The sequence below is a fragment of the Macaca thibetana genome, chromosome 4, assembly GCF_024542745.1.
Source record: "Macaca thibetana thibetana isolate TM-01 chromosome 4, ASM2454274v1, whole genome shotgun sequence".
NCBI classification, from domain to species: domain Eukaryota; kingdom Metazoa; phylum Chordata; class Mammalia; order Primates; family Cercopithecidae; genus Macaca; species Macaca thibetana.
Window position 1 is genome coordinate 93,853,727 of NC_065581.1, and position 26,250 is coordinate 93,879,976.

At 35.8% G+C, this 26,250-nt stretch overlaps 1 protein-coding gene across 1 annotated transcript in view; it reads right to left on the minus strand.

Moving 5' to 3' along the window:
* The window catches only part of GPR63 (G protein-coupled receptor 63), a 44,408-nt gene extending 18,412 nt beyond the window's left edge, over positions 1-25,996 (minus strand). The window contains exon 1 of the mRNA XM_050786222.1: positions 25,643-25,996. The gene's annotated coding sequence lies outside the window, so the exon portion shown is untranslated. The remainder of the gene's footprint in view (positions 1-25,642) is intronic.
* Between the last annotated feature and the right edge of the window lie 254 nt (positions 25,997-26,250).

A 26,250-nucleotide genomic window follows, 5' to 3' on the forward strand; every position in this document is an offset into this window, starting at 1 on the left:
TTCATTCCCATCTTTCCTCTCATCTAAGAAAGAAAGAAAATTGCAAACTAAGAGAGGAAAGAAAAAAACGTATCACATATAAATTTATATTCCTTCCTATATTAGGCCCTTGCTACATATCCAGAGATTCTAATTAAAACCGGGGGAATGGTAGTTGAAGGACACACCAGGATGGAAGTATACTCCTGAGTTCTGTTACGAAAAAGGTGGAACCAGAAATAAAGAACCAACCATTTCACTTCAGAAGCAATGCAACTTTCAACTTTATTTCATTTTTTTTTTTAAAAGGCAATCACTTACATTGGGCAACCTACTTTGCAATTAAAATGAACAGTCCATAAATTTAGATCACTATAACAATGTCTACATTTTTTTGTTGTTGAATTCTGTTATTCTCTGGTTTACCTGTAAATAGAGTCAAAGGAAGCTTTGAAAACAAACCAAAAAGGAATACACAATAATCACATAGAGTGAGACAGGGTAAGGAAGAGCTTATCTATAGTTATTTTTTATATAGAGCACATCATCATGGCATCAAAATTACCTTATATGCAAGGCATATCTAACCTAAAACCTATATGCAATAAAGCTAACGGAAAAAATGCTGTGTGTACATTTTAAGCATGAACCACAAGTAGTATTCTATTTATAACGCCATTCCATTCCTAATATATTTCTAATTCCAACCAGAATATTCACCACAAAAAAAGAAGAATTTTCTCACTGATGTTCAAAGGAACACTCAGTTTTTCCATGGACTTTTAAAAAATTAGATTATTAAGCACAAAGATTTATTTGCCTTCCTGTTACTTTATCCCAAAAATACTAAAAAGAAACTAAATGCCAGCAAGGGCTCTGTTTCAGAGAATATGCTAAGTGACTTCTGATGACAATTAAAACTGAAACTCAAGTGGCAGGAAAGGTCAATATTTAATAAAAGAGAAAATTAATTATAATTGAAAACTTTAAAATGTATTTTTAAGTGGCTAAAAGATTAACCTTTTAGAAATGCAAAAAGCAAAAGAAGTGATAAGTCCTATGGGTGATAGGTTCTGTTCATAATTCCCTTTGTCTCCTATTTCTATTTCTTTTTATTTTTTTATTTTATTGATGCATATTTTACGTATTTGTGGGGTACATGTGACCATTTGTTAAATGTACAGAATGTGTAATAATCAAGTCGGGGTATCTGGAGTATCCATCATCTAGAGTATTTAACATTTCTATGTGTTGGGAACATTTCAAGTTCTCTCTTCTAGCTAGTTTGAAATATAAAGAACATTGCTGCTAACTATAGTCACCCTACTCTGCTATTGAACATTAGAACTTATACCTCCTATCTAACTGTATCTTTGTATCCATTAACCAACCTCTCTTCATCCTCTCTTCCTCTTCTGGTATCTTCCTAGCTCCCGGCATCTATCATTCTATTCTCTACCTCCAGGACATATCTCCTTTGACTCCCACATGAATAAGACATGTGGTACTTGTCTTTCTGTTCCTAGACTATTTAACTTACCATAGTCACCTCCAGTTCCATCCATCTTGCTGCAAATAACATGCTTTCATTTTTTATGGCTAAATAGCACTCCATTGTGTACATATACATGTTCTTTAGCCCTTTGTCTGTTGATGAACATTTAGGTTGATTCCATATCTTTGCTATTGTGAATACTGCTATGGTAAACATGCGACCACAGGTATCCTTGGATATACAAATTCCTTTTGCTTTGAATACATACCCAGTACTGAAATTGCTGGATTGTATGGTAGTTCTACTCTTTGTTTTTAGAGAAAACTCCATACTGACCCAGTGGTCATTCAGGAGTATGTTTAATTTCCATTTATTTGTGAAGTTTCCAAAGTTCCTCTTGTTATTGATTCCATTGTCATCTGCAAAGATACTTGATATGGTTTCAATTCTGTTGACATTTGTTTTGCATCCCAACACATGGTTTATCCTAGAAAAATGTTCCATGTGCTGATGAGAAGAATGTGTATTCTGTAGCTGTTGGGTGAAATACTCTGAAAATGTCTGTTAGGTCCAACCCAAGGTTTCTTTGTTAATTTTCTGTCTAGATGATCTAACGCTGAGAAAGTAGTGTTAAAGTCCCCTACAGAGTCTTTAGTCTCCTCTACAAGTTTGTTTTACTTTTGAGATGTCATATATTCTTTTATCTGTATCTCTGAGCAGTGGCTACAATTATATATTCTCTGTCTCTGAGGAATAACTATGGTTTATTAACATAAGAGTGAGCCATAAAGATGGCATCATATGAACATCTGCATAAGATTACCTGATACTAAACTATGAGTAAAACAAAACCTTATATAAAAAGTGGTATATTTGAAATGTAGGATATAAAAAAATTACTATAAAAATGCAACAAAAACGAATATTCTAGTATTGTTACTTCAAAGCAAAAGAAAAAAAATATTTTTTGTAAATGACATTCAATGGTACGTACTCAGAAAATACAAAAAATGTCATTTTTTGTAAATGACATTCAATGGTACGTACTTGTTCAATCTCCAACTTTATATCTCATACAATAGTATATACATGTAAAACCTTAGTAAGTTTTCAAGCAAAGGAGGAAATGTAAATTATAAATGAGGAAGCTGAGCCACAAACTATGTAACTTGCCCAAGGTCACATAGGTGGTAAACAGTAGAGCAAGGATTGGAACTCAGGTAAACTGCCTCTCATCTTTGCGTTATCATTATACTAGGGGCAGAAAAAAGGTCTTATCCCAGAAAAAGAAACAAAATTTCAGATGTGCAATTACTATAGCTATCAATTCTTAAATGTCTACCATGTACCAGACCTTAACATATATTATTGCTAATCCTGACAAACCACCCCAAAAATAGAAGTTATGTTCCCCATTTTCAAGAGAAGTAAACCAAGGCTTAGAGGGCAATGTGCCGCCAATCACACAGCTGGTGGGAGGGCTGGAATTAGAACCCAGGGTGCCTGGCTCCACAGTTTCTGCTCTTTCCAAAAGATTTTACTGCTTCTCACATAACCTATGAAAGAGAACGGACTTTTATGCCACTTAATATAGCAATTTGCAATGTTAAAAATGCTGTCCCTCATCCCTGGTCTAACACCTTGAGGGTTTTATTTTTAGACCAGCCTTCCCCAAAGGCTTCAAGTTTTCTACAGAACACCATTCCCTGAGGGCCCGAGGCAGCATGAGCACAAATAATGTGTTTTACAAAATGACCAAAAAAAAAAAAAAAAAAATGTAGGGCAGTGACTAAAACAAGGACATTTCTGTGAGTTATATCATACTTTCACAATTAATAGAGCCAAAATGTGGATAAGGAAAATTCCATTATCCCTTATCCTCAGACACAATTTTCATATTGCTGACTAAAAATTACACTGGATGATTTCTTAAAATCCAAACACTTAAGACTTGGATAAACTATGGGAATAGAGAATGTTTTAGATTTTCTAAATTTTTATGTGCATGCTTTAGAACTCTGAAATCAGTTTAAAGTGGTCTAACACTTCAATTCCTTCAAAATGCAACTGGTAAGGTTGACACTCACCATTTATATGAATGCTTCCAGGAGCGAGATTAATTTAACTTCATGTGAGGAAGCCAAGATATACAATTCCTTTTAAATTTGTGGAGATTTATAAAACAGGTACTTTCTGATATATCACAAAGGAGAATTTCATCTTAAGTTAGTGATTTGCATGGACGTGAGAAAGAAAATAACAACTCAAAATTGGAATGGCTCTGATTCTACTTATAGGAGGTATCTAAAATAGTCAAACTCATAGAAGAGAACAGAATGGTAGTTGCCAGGGACTGGTGAGAGGGAGAAATGGGGACGTGCTCTTCAATGGTTATAAAGTTTGTTATGCAGGAAGAATAAGTTCTAATAATCTGCTGTACAACATAGTACCTGTATTAACAATAGAGTATTGCGTATTTTAATATATATTAAGAGGACAGATCTGATGTTGTGTTCTTACAAGAACACATACATACAAAACAACATGAGGAAAATTTTGGAGGTGATGAATATGCTCAGTGCCTTGGTTGTGGTGAAGATGTCGCAGGTGTACGCATATGTCCAAACTCTTCAGGATGTATATGTTAAAGGCGTACAATTTTTTGTATATCATATATATCAATAAAGCTAAAAAATGTGATGCCTCATGAACTTAGACTTGAGATGATGCTCCTAAATAGACAAACTTTCATACAGATAAACCACTGAACACAGCATGACATAAGAAAACATTCCTCAAGGGTTTCCTGCTCTTCTCTCTACATTATTTTTTAAATGTAATCCGGTTCATGTTAATATGACCTGTACCACATACCAGATACTAAGACAGAATACAAAAGAAAAGAGGACACAACCCTTGCCTTCAAAAATATTAAAACATTATAAAGATTAATGAAAAGGCTAATTATTCTGGTCAATTAATATAGTATCTTCAAATGGATGGATTCTTATTTGTTAATACAGGCAATATTACACATTAAAAATTCTTAAAAATCAACGAATAATAATGTATATTCGCAAGTAAATCACAAATAGAGGGTGCAAAAACCAACCATTGTTTGAAACAATGTTCAGTCTCACTCAAGTAAAAATGAGAATTCAAACATAATGGAATATTAATTTTTGTCTAGATTTTCAAAGGTTTAAACAAGATGAAAATAATTCTAGCAAGTTGATACTCCACCAATGGGAATGTAAGCCTATAGTAATTCAGGAAGCTATTTCAAAAGCCTTAAAAACATTCCTAGAGACTTCCACTTCTAGCAAATAAAGTCAAGCCTGCAGTAGACAAACACTCCCACCAAAAACAACCAAAAAAGCTGGATAACATTTTTACATCTCTTTGAAGACATCTAAGAGCCACCAAAGCAGGGAGAACCTGAGAGGCTACGATCTGAGAGAAATGAAGTATAGAAAAGTGAGGCACTCTGCAATTCGGGTAATTTTTCACCTGAAGGCATGAGCTAATTCTGAAATGCTAGCTCAGAGGTTTTCTCAAGGCAGCTGAGAAACCAAGAGCCTGCAAAGTGGCAGCTGAAAGGATTAAAAGCTGCTGAAAAGCTTGAAAGTCTGGTAAAAGAGGCAGCTGAAAGGCTGGGAAGCTGGGTAGAGCACAGTCTCAGTGGGCTGGAAGCTGGCGTTCTGGGTTCATGGAAAGGTTGGGAGAAACAACATCTGAAAGACGTCACTGGTGGAATAAGCATGAATAGCTCTCATAACAACCAAATATCAGCCTCTAATTAGCTCAAGTTTAAGTTTCTTAACATTTATTAAGTTTCCAAATCAAATATATTTTTAAGGCACAAACAGGATGTCAAAAGCACTGCCTATAAAGAATGATAAATTCACCAAAAGGTGAAATTATAAGAACAGAAAGGCAAGCCAAAAGGCAGAAGACATTTGCAATCACATACTGACAAAGGACTCATCCTTTGAATATATATATTTAAATGCCAACAAATTTGTAAGAAAAAGATAAACAACCCAGGCTGAAAGATAGGCAAAGGATTTGAACAAAAACTTCACAAACATATCCAAACAGCTAAAACAAACACAATACAAAACAAAATCCACAACATATGTAAACGTGTTCTTCCTCACCACTCATCAGGAAAATGCAAATGAAAATCACAATAAAATAAAAACCCAACAGAATGACTAAAGTTGAAAAACTAAATATAAAATATAGCAAATATTGACCAGGATGTGGTGCAAATGAAACTTTCATTCACTGGGAGTGGAAACGGGTAACTAGATAACAGTATGCTGTCTATGGTAAATTTAGTTATGCCCGCTCTGTTACCCAGTAATCCCACTCCTGAGTAATGAACAGAAATACTTAGATTTGTACACCAAAAGTTCAATACAAGTATATTCCTCGAAGCATTATTTGAAATATGAGAACAGCAAAAATGTCCATCAATAGAACTGATAAATCAATGTCATTATATTCATATAATCTAATACTACACAGCCATGAAAATGGGCAAAACTACTATAACACAACACGTGGATGAATCTCACAAATATAACACTGAACAAAAGACAGACACAAATATGTATATACAGTATTATTCAATTTATATAAAATTCAAACACAGGCAAAACTCATCTATGATGTTAGCAGTTTATTGGTTACCTTTGGGGAAGAGTAGGAGTTATGACTGGGAAAGGGTTTCTGGGAGGTTCATATATTCAGTTTTTTTCAAATTTCACTGAACTGTGCCTTTATGATTGGTACATCTTTCTGCCTGTTACGCAAAACTTCAAAAAGTTTATGAAAATTAAATATTAAAACTTTCTAGAAATTTTACTCCTCAGGATCCATACTTAAGAAATAACTTTATATTACCCAAAGCAATCCATAGATTCACAGCAATCTCTCAAAATGTCAATGACATTCTTCACAGAAATATTTTTTTAAATGCTAAAATTTCTATGGAGCCACAGATCCCTTATAGCAAGAGTAATCCTGAGCAAAAAGTTAAAAAAATTTCATGGCTGGGCGTGGTGGCTCAGGCCTGTAATCCCAGCACTTTAGGAGGCCAGGGATCGCCTGAGGTCAAGAGTTTGCAACCAGCCTGGCCAACATGGTGAAACACCTTCTTTACTAAAAATACAAAAATTAGCCAAGTGTAGTAGTTCATGTCTATAATCCCAGCTACTTGGGAGGCTGAGGCAAGAGAATCACCTGAACCCAGGAGGCAGAGGTTACAGTGAGCCGAGATCACGCCATTGTACTCCAGCCTGGGCAACAAGAGCAAAACTCCTACTCAAAAAAAAAAAAAAAAAAAATTCATGTACGTCATAGTAAGAAATATGAAGCAATCTAAAGGTTTACATTTAAAAAACAGAATTATATGATTTATAAAATAGAATGTTGCACAGCAACTAAAACTGTTCTTGAAGAATATTTAATGACACGTGAAAATATTATGCTAGCATACTGAGTGAAGAAAAGCTGTATACATATAATACGTTCCCACTATGTTTTGAAAATTTTTTCAAAGACTTAGAAGAGAACATATCAAAATATTAACAAGCATCAGAGTGAACAGGCAACCTAAGAATGGGAGAAAATTTTTGCAGTCTACCCATCTGACAAAAGTCTAATATCCAGAATCTACAAGGAACTTAAAAAAATTTACAAAAAGAAAACAAACGACCCCATCAAAAAGTGGGTAAAGGATATGAACAGACACTTGTCAAAAGAACACATTTATGCAGCTAACAAACACATGAAAAAAAAGTTCATTATCACTGGTGATTAGAGAAATGCAAATCAAAACCATAATGACATACCATCTCACACCAGTTAGAATGGCAATCATTAAAAAGTCAGGAAACAACAGATGCTGGAGAGGATGTGGAGAACTAGGAACACATTTACAGTTGGTGGGAGTGTAAATTAGTTCAACCATTGTGGAAGACAATGTGGCAATTCCTCAAGGATCTATAACAAGAAATACCATTTGACCCAGCAATCCCATTACTGGGTATATACCCAAAGGATTATAAATCATTCTACTATAAAGACACACACACACATATGTTTACTGCAGCACTATTTACAATAGCAAAGACTTGGAACCAAACCAAATGCCCATCAATGATAGACTAGATAAAGAAAATGTGGTATATATACACCATGGAATACTACGCAGCCATAAAAATGAATGAGTTCATGTCCTTTGCAGGGACATGAATGAAGCTGGAAAACATCATTCTCAGCAAACTAACAAGAACAGAAAACCAAACACTGCATGTTCTTACCCTTAAGTGGGAGTTGAACAATGAGAACACATGGAGACAGGGAAGGGAACATCACACACTGGGACCTGTTTGGGGTGCAGCGTGAAAGGGGAGGGAGAGCTTTAGGACAAATACTAACGCATGCGGGGCTTAAAACCTAGATGATGGGTTGATAGGTGCAGCAAATCACCATGGCACATGTATATCTGTGTAACAAACCTGCATGTTCTGCATATGTATCCCAGAACTTAAACTAAAATAAAGAAAAAGGAAAACCCAACTAAATTGTCGAAAAAACAAAAAACGGGTAGATCATGAGGTCAGGGATGGCTGGCTAACACAGTGAAATCCCGTTTCTACTAAAAATACAAAAACAAAATAAGGCAGGTGTGGTGGCAGGCGCCTATAGTCCCAGCTGCTCTGGAGGCTGAGGTGGGAGAATGGAGTGAACCCGGAAGGCGGAGCTTGCAGTGAGCCGAGATCGTGCCACTGCCCTCCAGCCTGGGCGACAGAGCAAGATTCCGTCTCAAAAAATAAAAAAACAAAAAAACAAAAAAACAAAAAACAAACATATATTTCTGACCAGTAGGACAGTCTGTGGTACATTTTTCTCCAGCTTTTCTTTTCCTTATTTTCCAAATCTTGTAAAATGAGTTTTCTTATAGTCAGAAAAAAAAAAAATCTTCTTGAACATTTCATATATTATAAATATAAGTTAATATTTCCTTTCAATGATCATAAAACATATTCCTTAAAAAAAATTTGTTCGTTAGGAAATACATTAAGACAGCAAGATAAGCATTCTCCTGTCTATCTCATCATGCCTGTTGTCCATGGATAAAATGAAATAAGGTATTTAAACATTTAGAAACTAGTGACAGGAGGAACTATTCAAATGTACCTTGTTAGGTAAGTGTTACTGTTATTACGCAAGAAATGTACTCTCATCGGTAAAGGGCACATGTTTCTTATGAGAATAGGATTTTGTTATCCCCTAATGAATAAAATTTAAATATGGTACTTTACCTAGTCACTACTTTTAAGTGTACCCCATATTTCCTGCAATTACTTACCTAGTAATCTAAAAAAAAGTCTTTGTCTTTTCATATTAAACTCTAGGTCATCTTTCCAGTTTCCACAAATATTCCCTCAGAATCAATGTAATTTTTTTAAAAAAGCAAAACGAGCCAAAAAAGCATGCTTATTTTGTTAATTTCATGCTATTCCACTAGAATTTTTTTTCATCCAGCTTTAGCATTGAACTGAATTTCTGGGTAGAGCTCAGCATGCCACTCACTTTTTTAACCTGTTCCCTTAGCAACTCTGTACTCATCTGACCCCATATGCCTATCTTCACAATTAGACATTTAATTTTTCCTTAATAGTCACAAATCTAGCACGAATTTCCAAGGACTTAAAATTAGTTTATCTAATCAAAACTAAATGTTTATACCATCATACTGGTGGTATTTCTTCTAAAAATGCTGGTACTCTCTTCACCGCATCTCACTACAAATGATTTTGGCGTGTTCTTTGGAGGGAATAAAAAGTCAGTTGGGGAAACAATAGTCTATCTATTGAGCAGTTCCACACTCTTCCTCCAGAAGCTCATTGTGCCCACCTTGGCAGTGGTCAGAGTGCCTGGTTGCTATTTACAAACTGTGTGTCACTGGGCAGGTTACTGAACCTCGGGTTTTTCATCAGAAAAAATGGAGATGATCATAGTGCAGTTTAGCTCATGAAGCTATAGCAAGGACTAAGCGAGATAGCAAATGTTAAGTATTGACACATAGTGCTCAATAAGTATGCACTCGCAGTTTCACTTAAGTCAGAAAAGAAAATCACATCCTCTACGACACCAACCCTTCAGTGACATTTAGGATTCTACTCCTTCACCCTTGCAAATGACTATTTTTCCATACCTCACCTCAAACTGAGTTTAAACCTCTTTCTCACTTCAAGATTCTGCGCTGTGATTTTTGATAAGATGCCTTTGTTTCTCTTCCTCTAACTTACCCTTTTATTTCAGAAAAGTGACTTTCAAATACCTCTTTTCAGAACAAAAAAAAATGGTACAGCTTCTTTTGCCTTTTCACGACTTTAAGCAGCGTCAGAATTCTACATATTTCTTACTCAACTTTCTAGGAATAGTCTACTACAACTATGCCCAGAGTATTCCTCTATCCCCAGATGCATCTGTAGTCTAGCTTACTTGTTTTTCATAACAACACTTTTTGTTGCTGACTGTGATTATCCCTGAGAGCTCTAACCAAGTCAATTCAACAAATAGGTCTCAGGCAACAATCATGTACCAAGCCTATATATGACATGATATCTACTAAAAACAAGTGAAGGACACATATACATATACCACGGTCTCCTCTTTCTTCCCACACCAGATAACATCACTATCTGAGACAGTTCAAGCATAATCTCTTGGTACAACAGACACATCTGGTAGACTCCCTACCCTACCTCTCCCCCATCAACTACGTACCTCGTTTCCAAGGGTATAATAGAAATTTCATAGAACATAGAATCAGAAGACCTTCACAACACCATCAGATACCTCAAATAACCTCATGATTGTATATACAACAGTCAACCATACACACATACTTAAAAAAAAAAAAATCAAAGGATGGATCCTCAGTCCTTTGGTCCTGCACTATGTAAATGTAATGAATTACCATAGCAAATTCCAATAATGAACACAAAGAAAAATATAGGATTATGAAATTTTTTCATGAGTGGGAAACCACAAAATAACACAAGGGAAACATCACTGAAATAAAGATCATTCTGCTCTAACGTACACCATTTCAAAATAGGATTGGTGAAGAGCAACACTGACTCATCCTCAAAAATAATGGCGAATCTGTTTTGACCTTGATTCACTGCTATGATCAAAATAATTATGGTTAACTTAAGAAGGTTCTGAAGAAAAGGTTCTAAAGATCATACTAAAAATACTTAGAATTTTAAAATCTATGAAATAAGACTTCAGTTTTAGTATTCGAAGTGACCACCAGATAAAGACAAAAGAAATGTTGACAGCGTCATCATGCGCCAACCGAAATTACCTTCACTTGCACATCTTTCCCTGATACTCAGTCTTCCACCACGCTATCCAAGTATACTATATAAATCTTTGGCATATACTTTTCAACTTGACTTACACACTTCTTTAAATACATTTCCATCCTTCCCTTAACAAACAGTTGCTAAGCACCTGCTCTAAACCAGCTTCTGACTAAGCACTACTTACAATGGGAAACAAACTGGATATATCTCCTGATCTTATGTAACTTACAAGTTCATCAGGGAGACTCACACTACTCATATGGTAACTCCTGGGTTATGCCATGATGTATGTGCTGTGAAGAAAAACTCAGGATGCTACAAGAGTGAAAAACAGTGAAAACATAATTCCTCATTTACAGTCATGTACTGTTTAATGACATTTTAGCTAAGGGCAGACCACTATATGACAGTGGTTTCATAAGATTATAATGGAGCTGAAAAATTCCTTTCATTAGATTATAATGGAGCTGAAAAACTCCTATCACCTAGTGACATCGTAGCCATCACGGCTTTGTAGTACAACACAATATTCATGTGTTTGAAGTGATGATGGCATAAACGAACCTCCTGTGCTGCCAGTTGTATAAAAGTCTAGCACATACAGCACACAATACTGAACAAACATAATAAAGGATTTTACTGGTTTATGTATTTACTACTCTACACTTTCTATTGTTATTTTAGAGTACTACTTATTAAGATTTCTAAAAGTTAACAGAAAACAGCCTCAAGCACATCCTTCAGTATTCCAGAAGAAGGCATTGTTATCACAGGAGATGACAGCTCCATGTGTTATTGCCCCTGAAGACCTTCCAGTGGGACAAGCTATAGAGGTGGAAGACAGTCATACTGGCCCTGTGTAGGCCTAAGTTATTGTGTGTTTGTGTCTTAGTTAACAAAAAGCTTAAAAGTTAACAAAAAAATTTTAATAGAAAAAGGCTTATAGAATAAGAATATAAAGAAAATGTTTGTATACAAATGTACAATGCACTCATGTTTTAAGATGTTATTACAAAAAAATGAAAAAGTTTTAAGAAATTAAAAAGTGTATAAAGTAAAAAATTTACAGTAAGGTATTACTGAAGAAATTTTAAAAATAAATTTAGTGTCACCTAGGTATATTGTGTTTATAAAGTCTACAGTGGTGTACGTTAACATCCCAGACTTTCATTAACTCACCACTCACTCACTGACAGAATAACCTTCCATCCTGCAAGCTCCATTCATGGTAAGTGCTCTATACGGGGTACTATTTTTTCTCTTTTACACCATATTTTTACTGTACCTATGTTTAGATATATAAATGCTTACAGTTGTGCTACAATTGCCTATAGTATTCAATACAGTAACATGCTTTACAGGTTTGTAGCCCAGAGGCAATAGTATACACCATAATATAGCCTAGGTGTAGAGCAGGGTATACCATCTAGGCTTGTGTGAGTGCACTCTATGACGTTAACACAATGAAGAAATTGCCCAATGACTCATTTCTCAGAACATTTATGTGTCCATGTCTTCTTATAACACTCTCTAAAGCTCATGCTCTATGATAGCATGGTATTATCTACTAAGATGAATCTCTAAGTACTAGGCTAAAGACTAGCATATTTTCGTTTTCAAGTTATAGTTTATTTGTTATAGTTTGGTAGGCAAAAAGTGGGAAAGAATAGGTCATGAGGAATAAGAGCAGAAAGAAAATAAAGACCAAAAACAGATGTCTTTCACTGTAAGAACAGATAAAATTTTACAATATGCATGTGGTCCTGAAAAAATGTCTTCTAAAATCAAATTGCTGGCAAACCATTTTAAATTCAACAATATTTAATATTTCTTAAAACCTTACTAGCTGAAAGACTCTACTGAATCCTGTTATAAAGCAGAATTCATCTAAACAAAAAACTAAATCCTCTAAAACAACCCCATTTCTACTATTTCTAAATTTTAATATTCAGTCAAGTTTTCTGTGCAACCAACAACTGGAAAGGACTACTCCAAGTAAAAGGGCTACATAATTATCATTCTAAATTCAAAGTATTGCATGTCACCTACCAACATAAACCCTGCTCACTCCCCACCAAAAATGACTTAGCAAAAAAAATGTTTTAAAGAAAATCTGCACTATTCATTTTGAACTTTTAAAAATGAAAAAAAAAAAAATCAGGATGATAAAATGGCTGTGTTCTTAACACCAAAGAACAATTTATCATCATGCACCACAGTCATAAGGGAGAAAGGGTCCAGTGGGAGGTTGTGGTGTTTCCCACTGATAGTGTTGCAAGTTATTGTCCCCACACAGTAAGACACCTGCCACTGGTCTTCTAGTTCTCTGCTCAAAGATTAAAGCACCGGTAAAAGCTTTGCAAGATCACAAAGAGCTGATGCAACTGATATTAAGACTGGTAAGACCAAAGACCCATAGGATATTCAATGGCTCAGCATTAACTGTGCACACAAAAGTCAGAAATGCAATTCCTGGATTTTCTCTCAAACCAAAGGCACAGAATGAAAAGTATGAAATATTGTTTATAAATATCACTGCTTATACTTATGTAAAGCTTTTCCATTTGTATTATACCTCACTCATGCTTACTCATTTTATTTCATCTAGCAAATAGGGCCCATGAGAGATTGACTAACACCAGAAAGTGATGTGTATATGTGTATGTATGTGTATATTCAATATATATTCAATTAGGGCAAGAACCACTGCAACAATGTGACCCAAATGCTGAGTTTGTATAACAGGTGATGAAACAAATGTGAAAATTCTTATATGCAGAGTATTTATTACACTGGAAGTGAGCAGGAAAAAAATCAGACTTGAACATAGGGTCTGGGAGAAACAACATTCAGTGAAATGATCAAGTCTCAAGTTTGTATAAGATAAAAAAGAAAATTCTCCCTCCTACAAGGGCCACAGACTAAATGGATTCTTTATAAAATGTGGCTTTTGATATGAGGGTCTTCTATCTACTAAAAAAAAAAAAAAAAAAAAGCTACTAGAGGGACTGTTTGCAGGAAGTTTATTCCAACCTAGAATCTAGATATGAGCAAATATCTTACCAAAGTGAGATTCTATTATGTATGCTTCAAAGATTATTTCCATTTTGGTGCCTGTTTACTCAAGGTGAGGAAAAGTAAAAGGACAAAAAGATAAACTTTAAAACTGAAAATGTAAAAACAGCACAGAAAATAGTAAAAGCTTAATTTTATGACATGGAAGCTTAATTTTATTCCATCATCACCTGATGAATGGAATCATTCTCCAAAGATAATCAAGCTAATTACCTTCGTCTTTTTTTTAAATTTATTCAGCTTCGTTTGCTACTATATCTGCTTTTATTGCTAACGTACAGCAACTGAGTATTGAGAGATATAATGCTGAAGTTCTTCAACCTTTCTAGTAACTAACTGTCCATCACAATCAAGGTTGCATCCACATCACCATATCACGTAGGATTAAAAGTAAAAATTTGAAGATGTTATAAAAACTAAAAAATAAAAAGAATAAAAACAAACATTATTTTAAAATATTTACCAAGATGGACCATTTCAAATAAGCATAAAATAACTGTTCCTTTTTAAAAGTCAAGTACCCAGAAGAACCCTGCAGTTTGCCATCTTTAACTTGCTTTTGAGAATATAAGTAAGGAATCTGTGAACCATGGATGGCTTTTTAACTTTAGCTACTACCATTTTAAAGGCAAAGCCTAGACATATGAAGGAACAGAAAGCTAAATGTGACTGGCAATGTCTTTCCAGCTGGAAGATGAAACCAAATTTAAAACAAGGAGCTGGTAATAACTTTCTAAAAAACAAAACACAAAACTAAATACTAAATGACTGTAAAAATGAAGTTTGGGACTGAAGAACAGAAAGTGCTGACAACAACATTATATACAGAAATTTCTAATTTATTAACAGAGAAAAATGTCAAATTAAAAATTGAAATTAAAAAGAGAAAGGTATTTTGCTATCATATTGTAATACATTAATGGCTGCTTTTTCTTTTCAAAAGCAAATGCTCTACAGTAAGATTAGTTAAGGTCTGCTTATTAATCTGAATAACAAAGATATTCTATTTTATACATGTTTATGATCTCAGAAATAAAATAGTGTCTTTAGTATAGTCAAATTAAAATCATTTGAGTTGCGATTATAGAATTAGAATATTTGTCAGAATACCTCAATGGCAACCAGTGACTTCATGGGACCAATATTTGCTAGGGAAAAAGTGAACAGAAAATAAACTCTACCATGTCAAAGGAAACAGAAATAAAAATTATATTTTATTACATGAACAAAGTACACCATGGAAAAAAGAAAATAATCTCTCCCAAAAGATCTGTAACCACAAGATACATTTTAAGAAATAAGGCATCATCAAACAGAAATCTAATTTAAAATGTGCCGAAGTCAGTACACCACCCAAGCTAGTAGGCAACAGGAAATATATTTCCCCTCTGGAGGAACTCACCTTCAACACAGGCCTGAAATAATTACCGCAAAATTCCAAGGCAAGTGAACACAGCCTTAAAAAAAAAAAAATCACAAAAACCTCAAAATAAAGTAAGATGAGTGATTAAGAGCAAGGGGAAAAAAAGACAAACTCACAAAAGACTTCAGTTATAAAAATTATTAGACAAGGAATATAAAAATAATAACTGCTTAGAATTATGACCAGAAGACGAGCAGATTTGCAAATAAAGTTCTACATATGAAAACTATAACTGATATTAAAAACTAAATCGACAAAGTGGCATATTAGACATAGTTGAAGTGAATAAACTGCAAGTTAGAACATAGGAAATTTTTCCAAATACAATCAAGCAAAAACAATGAAAGGTAAGAGATAAAAGGGATGAACTAAGGAAGAAAAACATAGAAAGTCTACCAGACATGGAATTGGAGTTCCAGAAGGAGATCATAAAATTAATGAGAAAATATTCAAAAGGATTGTAAATAGGTTTCCAGAATTCCTGAAAAATGCTAGTCCTCAATGTAGCCTATCTAATGCCAAATATGTTAAAATTCATGCCCAAAAACATCAGATCAAAAATTCAGAATAGAGAGAGAGAATATCTTTAAGGAGAAAGAGAGCATCTTCAAAAGATCTTAGAAGGAACCAGAGTTTGGAAAGATAAGTTCCCTTACGAAGAAAAAAATGAGCTTGACTGCTTAATTCTCAATGATAATAAAATTCAGAAGACAATAAAATGATATTTTTGATACTTCCTTTCAGCAAATTAAAAGGACTGTCACAAACAAAAATCTCTCTCTCTCTCCCTCTCCTTCTCTCTTTCACACATACACACACTCACTCAACAGAGGAAAATTAAAGGATATGTCAGGCAAAAGAGAAATGATCCCAGATAGAAGGTCTGATAGACGAGAACAAACCGGGTGGAAAGATATTAATGAATAAATGGCTAAATATAACAGACACTGTATAAAGCAATAAAAGTAATATCTAACTTGAGAGAGAAAAAACAGGCTAGAACTAAAATACTCAACAACAATGACATGTAAGTTGGAGGAAGGTATTATAAGAGTTAAACAATTCCTAAGAAATGAAATGTCACAGACTGGGTGGCTTGAACAATAGAAATTTATTTTCTCACAGTTCTGGGGGCTAGAAGTCCAAGATCAAGGTACTATCTGGATGCATTTCTGGTGAGGCCTCTCTTCCTGGTTGGTAGACATGTATGATCTTACATAGCCTTCCCTCTCTATGCAGAAGGAAGACAGAGATCTCTGTATCTCCACAGAGATCTTACTGGATCATGGCTCCACCCTTATAATCTCATTTAATCTTCATTACCTCCTTATAAGCCCTATCTCCAAATACAGTCATATTGAGGATTAGGGCTTCAGCATATGAATTTTGGGGGATACAATTCAATTCCGTAATAGAAGGCAAGGATATTAACTTTAGACTAGATAAAGATGAGTATATATTAAAATTGTCTGGGTAACCACTAAAATAATAGATGTAGAACTTATAGCCAATCTCCTGACCCCCCAAATAAATAAAAATAGTAAAAAAAAAAAAAAAAAAAGTGGGGCAGGGGGTCAGTCTATCCAAAAGAAGGCAAGACAGGAAAGAAGACAACGAAAAAGCAGAATAGAAAATACATAATAATATGATAAATAAATCCAAGTCACTCTTCATTCTAAACTCTCCAGTTAAAAGCAAAGATCCAGCTATATGCTATTTACAAGAGACACATCTAAAATCATAAGGATATAGATGCAACATTAAAGCCAACAAGTAGGGAAAGGTGTGTCAAGCCCATCATAATCTATAGGGGACTCTATATCATTTTATTACTATCAAAGAAAAAGAGACTTTAATTCAAATTATACTATTAGAGATACAGAAGGTATGACATATGACAAAAGGGTTAATTTCCCACAAAAATATTTAAAAATCTAAACTTGTATGCATCTAATAATAAACCTCAAAAACATATAAAGTAAAAGGTGAATTAACCAGATGAAAATAATAAATCCGTAATTATAATCTCTCAGTAATTAAATGATCAAGTAGATTAAAACATCAAGAAGGATAAAGACTTAAACAGCACATTTAAAATTTTCATCTTATGGAACACATGAAACTGCATCCAGAAACTAGAGAATACATATTGTTTTAAAGCTACACATGGAACATTTATTTGTAGAGAAGACTTGCCATTGTCCATGGAGCTAACCTTAACAAGAATCAAAGAACTGGTAAGATACAGACCACATCCTCTGACCATGTCACAAATAGTTTAGAGATCACCTACAACCACAACAAAATATGCTTAGAAATTAGGAAACATGATGCTCATTAACTCATGGATTAAAGAAATCATAGAAAATACTTAGGGCAGACGCGGTGGCTGATTCCTGGAATGCCCACACTTTGGGAAGCTAAAATGGGAAGATGGCTTGAGCCCATGAGTTCAAGACCAGCCTGGGCAACTGGGCATAGCGAGAGTTCATCTCCACAAAAAATAAAAATAAAAAAAAATTAGCCAGGCATAGTGGCATGCACCTGTAGTCCCAGTTATTCAGGAGACTGAGGTGAGAGGATCATTTAAGCCCAGGAGGTCAAGGCTACAGTGAGCCATGATCACACCACTGCACTCCAGCCTGGCTAAAAGAACGAGAACCTGTCCTAAAAACAAAGAAAATACTTAGAACTGTATGAAAACATAAAAAATTCTGATAAGCAGCTAAAGTGATGATTCAAGAGAAATTTATACTCTGAAAAAGCAAGACTCAAAACTGAGCTAAGCACTCAACCTAAAAAATTAGAATAAAGGCAGGAATAAACATAAAACATGGAAACAAAAGAGTAAAACAGAACATGTTAGAAACAAATATATAAATATTTTCAAAGAAGCAACTTTTGGCTTTGCTGATCATCTCTACTATATATTATATATTATATACAATACATTAAACAACAAAAAACAAATTACAGCTACAAACAACACTGATGAATCTTAAAAAATATAACAATGAGCAAATGCAGCAAGCATAAAAGTATAAATATTTACAGTAGTAAAATTCCCTTTATGTAAAGGCCAAAAATAACCACACAAAGAGGGTTGATAAAGCAAGAGTTGCCTCCATGTGAGGAATGAGTAGACAGAGGAATGCTAGGTATATTTCTTAACTTTAGTAGTAAGTCCATGAGTATTCAATTTTTTAAACTTAAAGGCATGTTTTATGCAATTTTAAATGTACAATGTGCTTCACAATAAATACTCTTTAAAAATAACATGGCAAAATCAGTCTTAAAGGATATTCTGAACTTTCCTATAAACAGTGAACATCCACAAGATCTCACGAAAAAAAATTTACCTGTTTAACCTATTCATGTCTGTTAGATTCCACACTGAAAATATAGTTCCTGTTATTTGAGATAGTAAAAAGGAAAATGATACTTATCTAAACAAACAACAAAAAAATGTATTTAGCACTTATCCAAGTGCTAAAACAGAGGTAAGCACCAGGTATTAAGGGAACAGATAACCTAAGCCTGATTTAAAGGAGGAAAGGCAACTATTCCACAGTGAAGAAAACAATGTCTGGAAAATAGTAATTGTCCCAGAAAGCATGTTTGGGAGTACACATGTGTTTACCTTCTACATTCAGAACCAAATTCTAAAAATGAAAAATGCAAATATAACTGCATTCACTCGGATCATGTTTGATAGCTAAAGATAATTTTAGTTTCAAAAATAAAAGGGAGAATTTCTCTCTACATTTAGCCGTCAATGTTTAAGTTTCTATCTTTTCCTGACTTTTGCTCATTTTATAGCTCTAGTTTTGTTCCAAGAAGTGACCACATGCTTCTGTAGTAGCCAGAGTGATACTCAACTGATTTCAAAAGGGAATTTCTGGCTAAGAAGAAGTTTCGTATTATTGACAGAAAGGAAGAAAGATACAAATATATAGATAAAATATAGATGTAAACAAACACATGCACATACACATACATACACAGCTCAAGGCTAAATTTTGTAAATTTAAACCTTCCAAATTTATTTTAAATGTTAAGAGTCCAGGAGTTGGCAGCAAAGTGCAGAAAACAGAATATTTTTACATTTTAGAGATGACTATACAGAAAATGACATTCATTCACTCTATCATTCCACAATTATGTATCAATATGTGGGCAAGAGGGCAGCTGGCAATACAGTAAACTGAAATTGAAAAAGGGACAGCATTCTCATGGCACACTCAACTACTGTACCTGTTTAGCTGGAGGTCACATTTATAGTTATAACTGAGCACTCATGAATGGTTTGGGATTGAGGCTAAATCTCTATAAACAACTAGGTTACTTCATTTGGAAAAAGCAATCAGGTCTGGGTTCAAACCCTATCTGATTTGACTCTTTCATATTACACTTACCAAAAACACACACACACACACAAAACTGTAGAAGATAAACAGGGAAGACAATGATTAGCTCTACAGATTTTATATTGGGAATAATAAAGTGCCTTGAAGGCAATGAAAAATATCAATGCTCTTTTATTCCTCCCCAAAAATTCTACATCTAGGGCTTTACCCAAAGGGAATAACCATCGATGCATATAAAAATTGAGCTATAGCAAGGCACAGTGGTTCACACCTGTAATCCCAGCACTTTGGGAGGCTGAGGCAGGCGGATCACTAGAGGTCAGGAGTTCAACACCAGCCTAACCAACATGGTGAAAACCCCGTCTCTACAAAAAATACAACAATTAGCCAGACATGGTGGTGGGCACCAGTAATCCCAGCTACTCAGGAGGCTGAAGCATGAGAATCCCTTGAACCCGGGAGGTGGAGGTTGCTGTGAGCCAAGATCGCGCCACTGCATTGCAGCCTGGGCAACACAGTGAGACTCCATCACAAAATAAATAAATAAATAAATATAAAAAAATTGAGCTGTAAGATAGTCATTACTGTATAGCTGAAGAAAAAAAATTATATCCCCAATAAATTATGATACATCCATAGAATAATATGATTCAGAATTTAAAATGTTACAGATCATTCCATGACAAGGGAAGTGGTTCAACTTTATGTGAAAATTACAAAGCAATAGATATACACTAAGGGCCATTTTTAGAAATTAAAATATCATAGTATTTTTCTATATGTATATAAAAATAGATACCAAAATGCTAATAATAGTTATCACTGGGTGTAATTCTTCTTTTCTTTTCTTTTTGCTTGTCTGGATTTTCTAAATTTTCTTTTCTTTCTTTTTATTTTTGAAGACAGGGTCTTTCTCTGTTGTCCTGGCTAGAGTGCAATGGTATGATCACGGCTCACTGCAGCCTCAACTTCCAGGGCTCAAGTGATCCTCCCATTTTAGCTTCGCAAGTAGTTGGGACCACAGCCGTGTGCCACTCATACCTGGCTAACTTTTTTTTTTTTTTTTTTTTTTTTTTTTTTTACCTTTTGGAGAGACAGGGTCTCCTCACATTTCCCAGGCCAGTCTCCAACTCCTGGGATCAAAGAATCCTCCCACTTCGGCCTCCCAAAGTTCTGGGATTACAGGCATGAGTGGCCATGCCTGGCCTCTAAATTTCCTATAATGAACAAGAATAACTTATAAAGGAAGAAAAAATCTATTATATCATGAGGGTGGAGGGTAGGAGGAGGGAGAGGATCAGGAAAAATAATTAATGGGTACAAGGCTTAATACTTGGGTGATGAAATAATCTGTACAACAAAGCTCCACAGCATAAGTTTACCTATGTAACAAACCTGCACTTATACCCCTGAACTTAAATAAAAGTTAAAAAAAAAAAAAAAAAAAAAAAGATTTGAAACCTTGAAATAGTAACTATACATGAACCATAGAAACAAAAACAAGAAGTTCCCAACATTACCAAACCTGTAAGTGGGTGCAAATTTATGTAACTTATAGAAAATGGAGAAACCTGATACTCAACTTATACTCAAATCTCCTATCATTCAAGAAATGAATAATGCAAAAGAAGGAAAAACATCTGAAGAAGTGCTGAGTGGGAACAAGTTGAGAGAAGAGACTTTCTGCTAGTGCTAGACAGTGTGAAACTTTACAAGGTATCATGGTTTATGCAGGGTTAATCAAAATGGAGTAGGAAGACTGTGTGCTTCAAATACAAGGGAAATGGAGTAAGTTAAAATGATGAAAAGAATGGATCTTATTACAAAAGCACACTTATCTGAACGTTTTTCCCTCTGGAAGACAATGGATGTTATGCCTACACCCAACTCCCTTTGTATCCACATCCTCCCAGGATCAACTTAGAGCAAAAAATCCTGCACCAGACAGCCTCAGCCAAATACCATACCAAACACATGGGATAGATTTAATTGATTCTTATATAATTTTCAGTTGAAACTTACTCTGATCTAAACTTCAGGCTTCTTTAAATGTCTACAAATGTTCTCTCTCTAAAGTTACCTACGCATTTGTTTTCGTTTTGTTTTATATTGTTATTGTATAAAGTAGGAAGATGTAAAGATGCCTCACTTTAGGAGAAAGGTAACAGCTAGAATACAGAATCATGTCCCTTCTTCACCAGCCTCCCCAAGGCAGATCCTTAGAAGTTTCCACAGAAAAGAATTTGCCTTAAATATTTTTCAAACACTTTAATAACACAGACTGAGCTAAGTCAATTGAGAGAAAGAAGTTAACCAAGAAGGTCTGCTCAAAAACCCTAAAAGGTATGTAAAGCTTATAACTATAACAACACATAAAGGTTTAAATTGAAAATGATCTAAGAATTTGAAAAAGATCTGAGAATCAATTAATATATATGCCAGGTGATTGGTACAGTATCTGGCTGGGGGTGTTTTTAATCTAAATTGGATCTGGGAAGATGTAATTCTTTAGCATATCACTCAAAGGAAATGCTGATAATAATAATCCTATTATTAATTTCAATAGGCAACCACAAGATTAACCCCATACCTGCAAATATACCATCTATTCCCCAAGACCTGAGGGCTGTGTCAAAATCCAACTTTTCTAACTCTTCATTATGTTTATAACAAATATAAATGAACTTTCCTGTATATTAAGCTAGAGTTTCATGCTTGAGTTTTCTGAATCTTCTGTCATACAAACAGCAATGAATATAAATCTTGTCCATATTTACTGGTGCAGAGGTTAGAATGCATTTTATCCTATGTGTCAAATTCAAAGCCTGAAACAGCTTGCTGTCAGCTTCGGAAACCATTTTTACAAGTATGGCATACTGCCTCAAGCCAACCAAATACTAAAGCATGTTGGGCTGCCCACACTTCAAATCATTTGGAATATTCTCTTGTTTTGTGGTTGCAAAAGTACCTATTTCGTGGATCATCTAGTTCAAATTAAGGGGACATCTAACCTTAAACAGAAAATTCCCAGGAAACTGAAACTATAACTGACCAGGATCACATCAGCTCTGAAGGTCCATGATCTCAGGCTCATAGTCAAACATGTCATATGTTATGTTTTGAAAGGTGAGGAAATACAACATAAACTCTGTGAAACTCATTAATGTTTTCAAGTAAACACTAAGAATTCATCCTAAATATACATATGTCATAGTTGCAAAAAAAGGAAAAACTGCCACCTGCAACAAAGTAAAGGTCATTTGCAGCAAATATAAACACATTTCTGGTAAACAGCTAGCAAATTAAAGAAAAAAAAAACAGCCTAATAGATTATTTCATTTCATTTCTAATTTTCATACATATGCTGAAATGTAGCAGCTTCAGCTGTGAAATGTGGTAACAAATATACCAAAGGTGAATGAAATAGTTTTGCTTGCAGTAACTGGAGCACTGTATTTATACACATTGTTTTTCCAAGCATTAATGGGTCCACCTCTCAAATCAAGCACTTAAGACATCATTTCACAAATTTGGAGTACCAGAACTTCCCCAAGGTTTGCCTCTCATGCCTTTGAGACATACTCTCTAAATCCCAGACCTATGAAGAACATCGTAAAGGTTATTTTTGAAGTGTTAAAAAAAAGAAAACACTATATTGACAAACTAAATTTTACCTAAAATTTGCCTACTGAAGCTTAAGAAATACCTGGTTCAATTATCCATTAGTGGGGCAATTCAATCCATTTGAATAGATAAATGTGGTTAGGATATGGCTCCCTGATCCAAGCCTTGTTAAGAGTTCAAGAACATATTGAAAACCAGTGCTTTTTAACTTAACTGATATTGACTAAAATGCTGAAAAGATGACAAGCTCTAGCAATAACCATTTTTAGCTGATCTTTTAGACCTGCTGTTCTTGGTGCACACGTATTATTAGGTTCCTAAAATGGTTCTCGTGTTTTTTATATATTCAATAGTATATATAGATATGGTATATATAATTATACTATATATAGTATGGATACATAAATATAGGTATATGTGTGATATGGATATATACATATATAAATCCACGTGTGTGTATCATTTCCAAAAGACTCATTCACAAAACAATCATCCCAAATTAAATACACCATATACAAAATCTCAAGGTGCTCAAATAACTCTAGAAACTAAGTCACATCCACCTAAGAACACTAAATTCTTACTTTCTTGCTTGTAGTCCAGCAAACTTAAGGTAAAATAGTAACTACATTCGGGTTTTAGTTATATTTATTTTTCCTAAGTAAATTTTCTCCAAGAATGCTCGGTTTGCTGAAAATTTTCAGAAAATGCTTGAGATGGTGAGTTGTTTTCTTTTTTTTCAGTTTTGGTACTGGTATATTTTACAGTAAAGTGACAAAATTGTACTTAGAGATGAGAAGTCTATATCCCAAACAAAATTTGACAGTATTAATGGTTATTCTGGGACGATTTTCTTCGAAAACTTCCCACTGCAAACAATGTTTCCTACACTATCCCCTGTCTGCCTTGGTAGTATACTTTTCACACACAAAATTGTATGTAACGCATATACCAGAAATACTTCAAGGCACTCTTTTATTTAAGCTCCCACATTCTGTTTTTATTGTTCAAAATGATCTGCATGTTCATAATTGATGTAAAATCAATTATGTCACTAACATTTTGGCTATGCAACACTTTACAAAACATAGGGACTTTTCATCAGCACCTTTGATTTGTAGTTGGCAATGTGGTGAATAAGGCAAACAGGAATAGTGGTGTGGCAGAGACCTGGGGGTGTGAGAAAATGGGGCTTCCTTTACCCACAGGACATGTGGGGGAAAAAAAAAAACTTAACCACGTCTGCGATAAATGTACTTTTATGTTAGGTTTCATCAAATGAAACACGTATTACATACCTCGTCCATAGATTAGAATGTCTGAAGCAGTATCAGCTTATGCAAGAAACATGAGGTTCTATCCATGATTCTTAGAAACACTACTCCTAGAACTGGTTGAAGGCTTCTTAATCCAACACATAATGAAAAACAAGCTCACCAACAAAGAAAGAGAAATCCTATTTTAAAAACATATGGTTTAAACTTCATCCTACCTCACTAAAAACCTGCATGCTACTACAGGGATGCCTGTATTCCCTAAGTGTCGAGACTGAGTCTAAACATTCCATCAAAGACTAAACAATAAATGAAAATTTGGGCTAGCCCTGGGGGAAATTTTCATAAAGATATGTTGTTGGGTTTTTTTTTTTAAGCACTCTGAGCCTCCACGAATATTTTATTATTAAAAAGAAGAATGTTTCCGAAAAGAGGCAGAGGAGAGAAGACTGAAATCAGGGTGACGCTGAAAACCAGCCAACACACACAGCGCTGCAGAATGAACCACATGGAAGAGGGAACCTCTCGTTTAACTGTTGGAGCGCGAAGGCACCTTTCGCTCCCGCCAACAAGGTGAATTTCAGCACTCAAGCAGCGAGACCACCATGTAAAAGTTCAAGTGGAGCCCATCTCCTTCCTCTTACTCCCAGCACTGAATTCTCGACCAGAACAGCCCAGCAGGGAAGGAACCGGCGCGGGGTGCACCTCTGCAGGCGACCGTTTTCCTAGAAGGCCTAACCGCTCAGACGGGCAGGGGAGGGGGGCAGGCGGCCCGGGAGAAACCGAGTCCCTGCCGGGCCCCCACCGTGTGGCGCCGGCCGAAATAACTCCAGTCCAGCTGCAAAAATCCTCCCGAAAACCCAAGCTTCTCCGGCACAACTTCGGTCTCCCCAGCCTCATTTCCCCCCACGCACACTGCCAAACCGCTCGCCCTGCCCAGCGCGGCTGATGCAAGCGCTCCCCGCCCTGGGCGGCTACCTGTCCCGCGGGCCAGAGACCCCCAGCCTCACCTCAAGCGAAAAGCAGCGCGCGGGCGCCCGCGGAAGAGCCCAGGGAGCATGGCCCCATGTAGTCCCTCCCGGAACTTTCCTGACATAGCACTTCTCTCCTCCGCTGCAGAGAACAACGCTGCCAGGCGGAGGAGGAAGGAGGACGACGAGGAAGAGGTGGTGGCGGCTATAGAGGCGGCGGTGGCGGGAGCTGGAGCTGAAAGTGAGGAGCATCGCGGACGAGCGCCGCCGCCGCCTCGCGAGCTACCGAGGGGTTCCCGCCCCCAGGGTAACCAACGCTCCCTCTTAAAGGCGCAGGCCCCGGTTTTAGACCGTGAGGTGAGTAGGAGGAGAGGAGAAAGAGGGAGGAGGCAAGTAAAGAGGGAGGAGGCAAGTAAAGAGGGAGGAGGCAAGTAGAGACTGAGAGATCCCGGGAGGCCACGCCCCAGCTGCCCTAGGGCGGATCGCCGGCCCCTTTCCGCCGCTCCCCGCCTTGACTCCCTCTATACTCAGCTCGCGTCGCTCCTCTACCTGGGCAAAGGCATGGAGGGTACCGCAAGTGCGCCCACCTGGCACTGAGGCAAGCCTCGCCGTTGGCCAGCGCCCTCAACCCCACGCCCCTCTCCTAG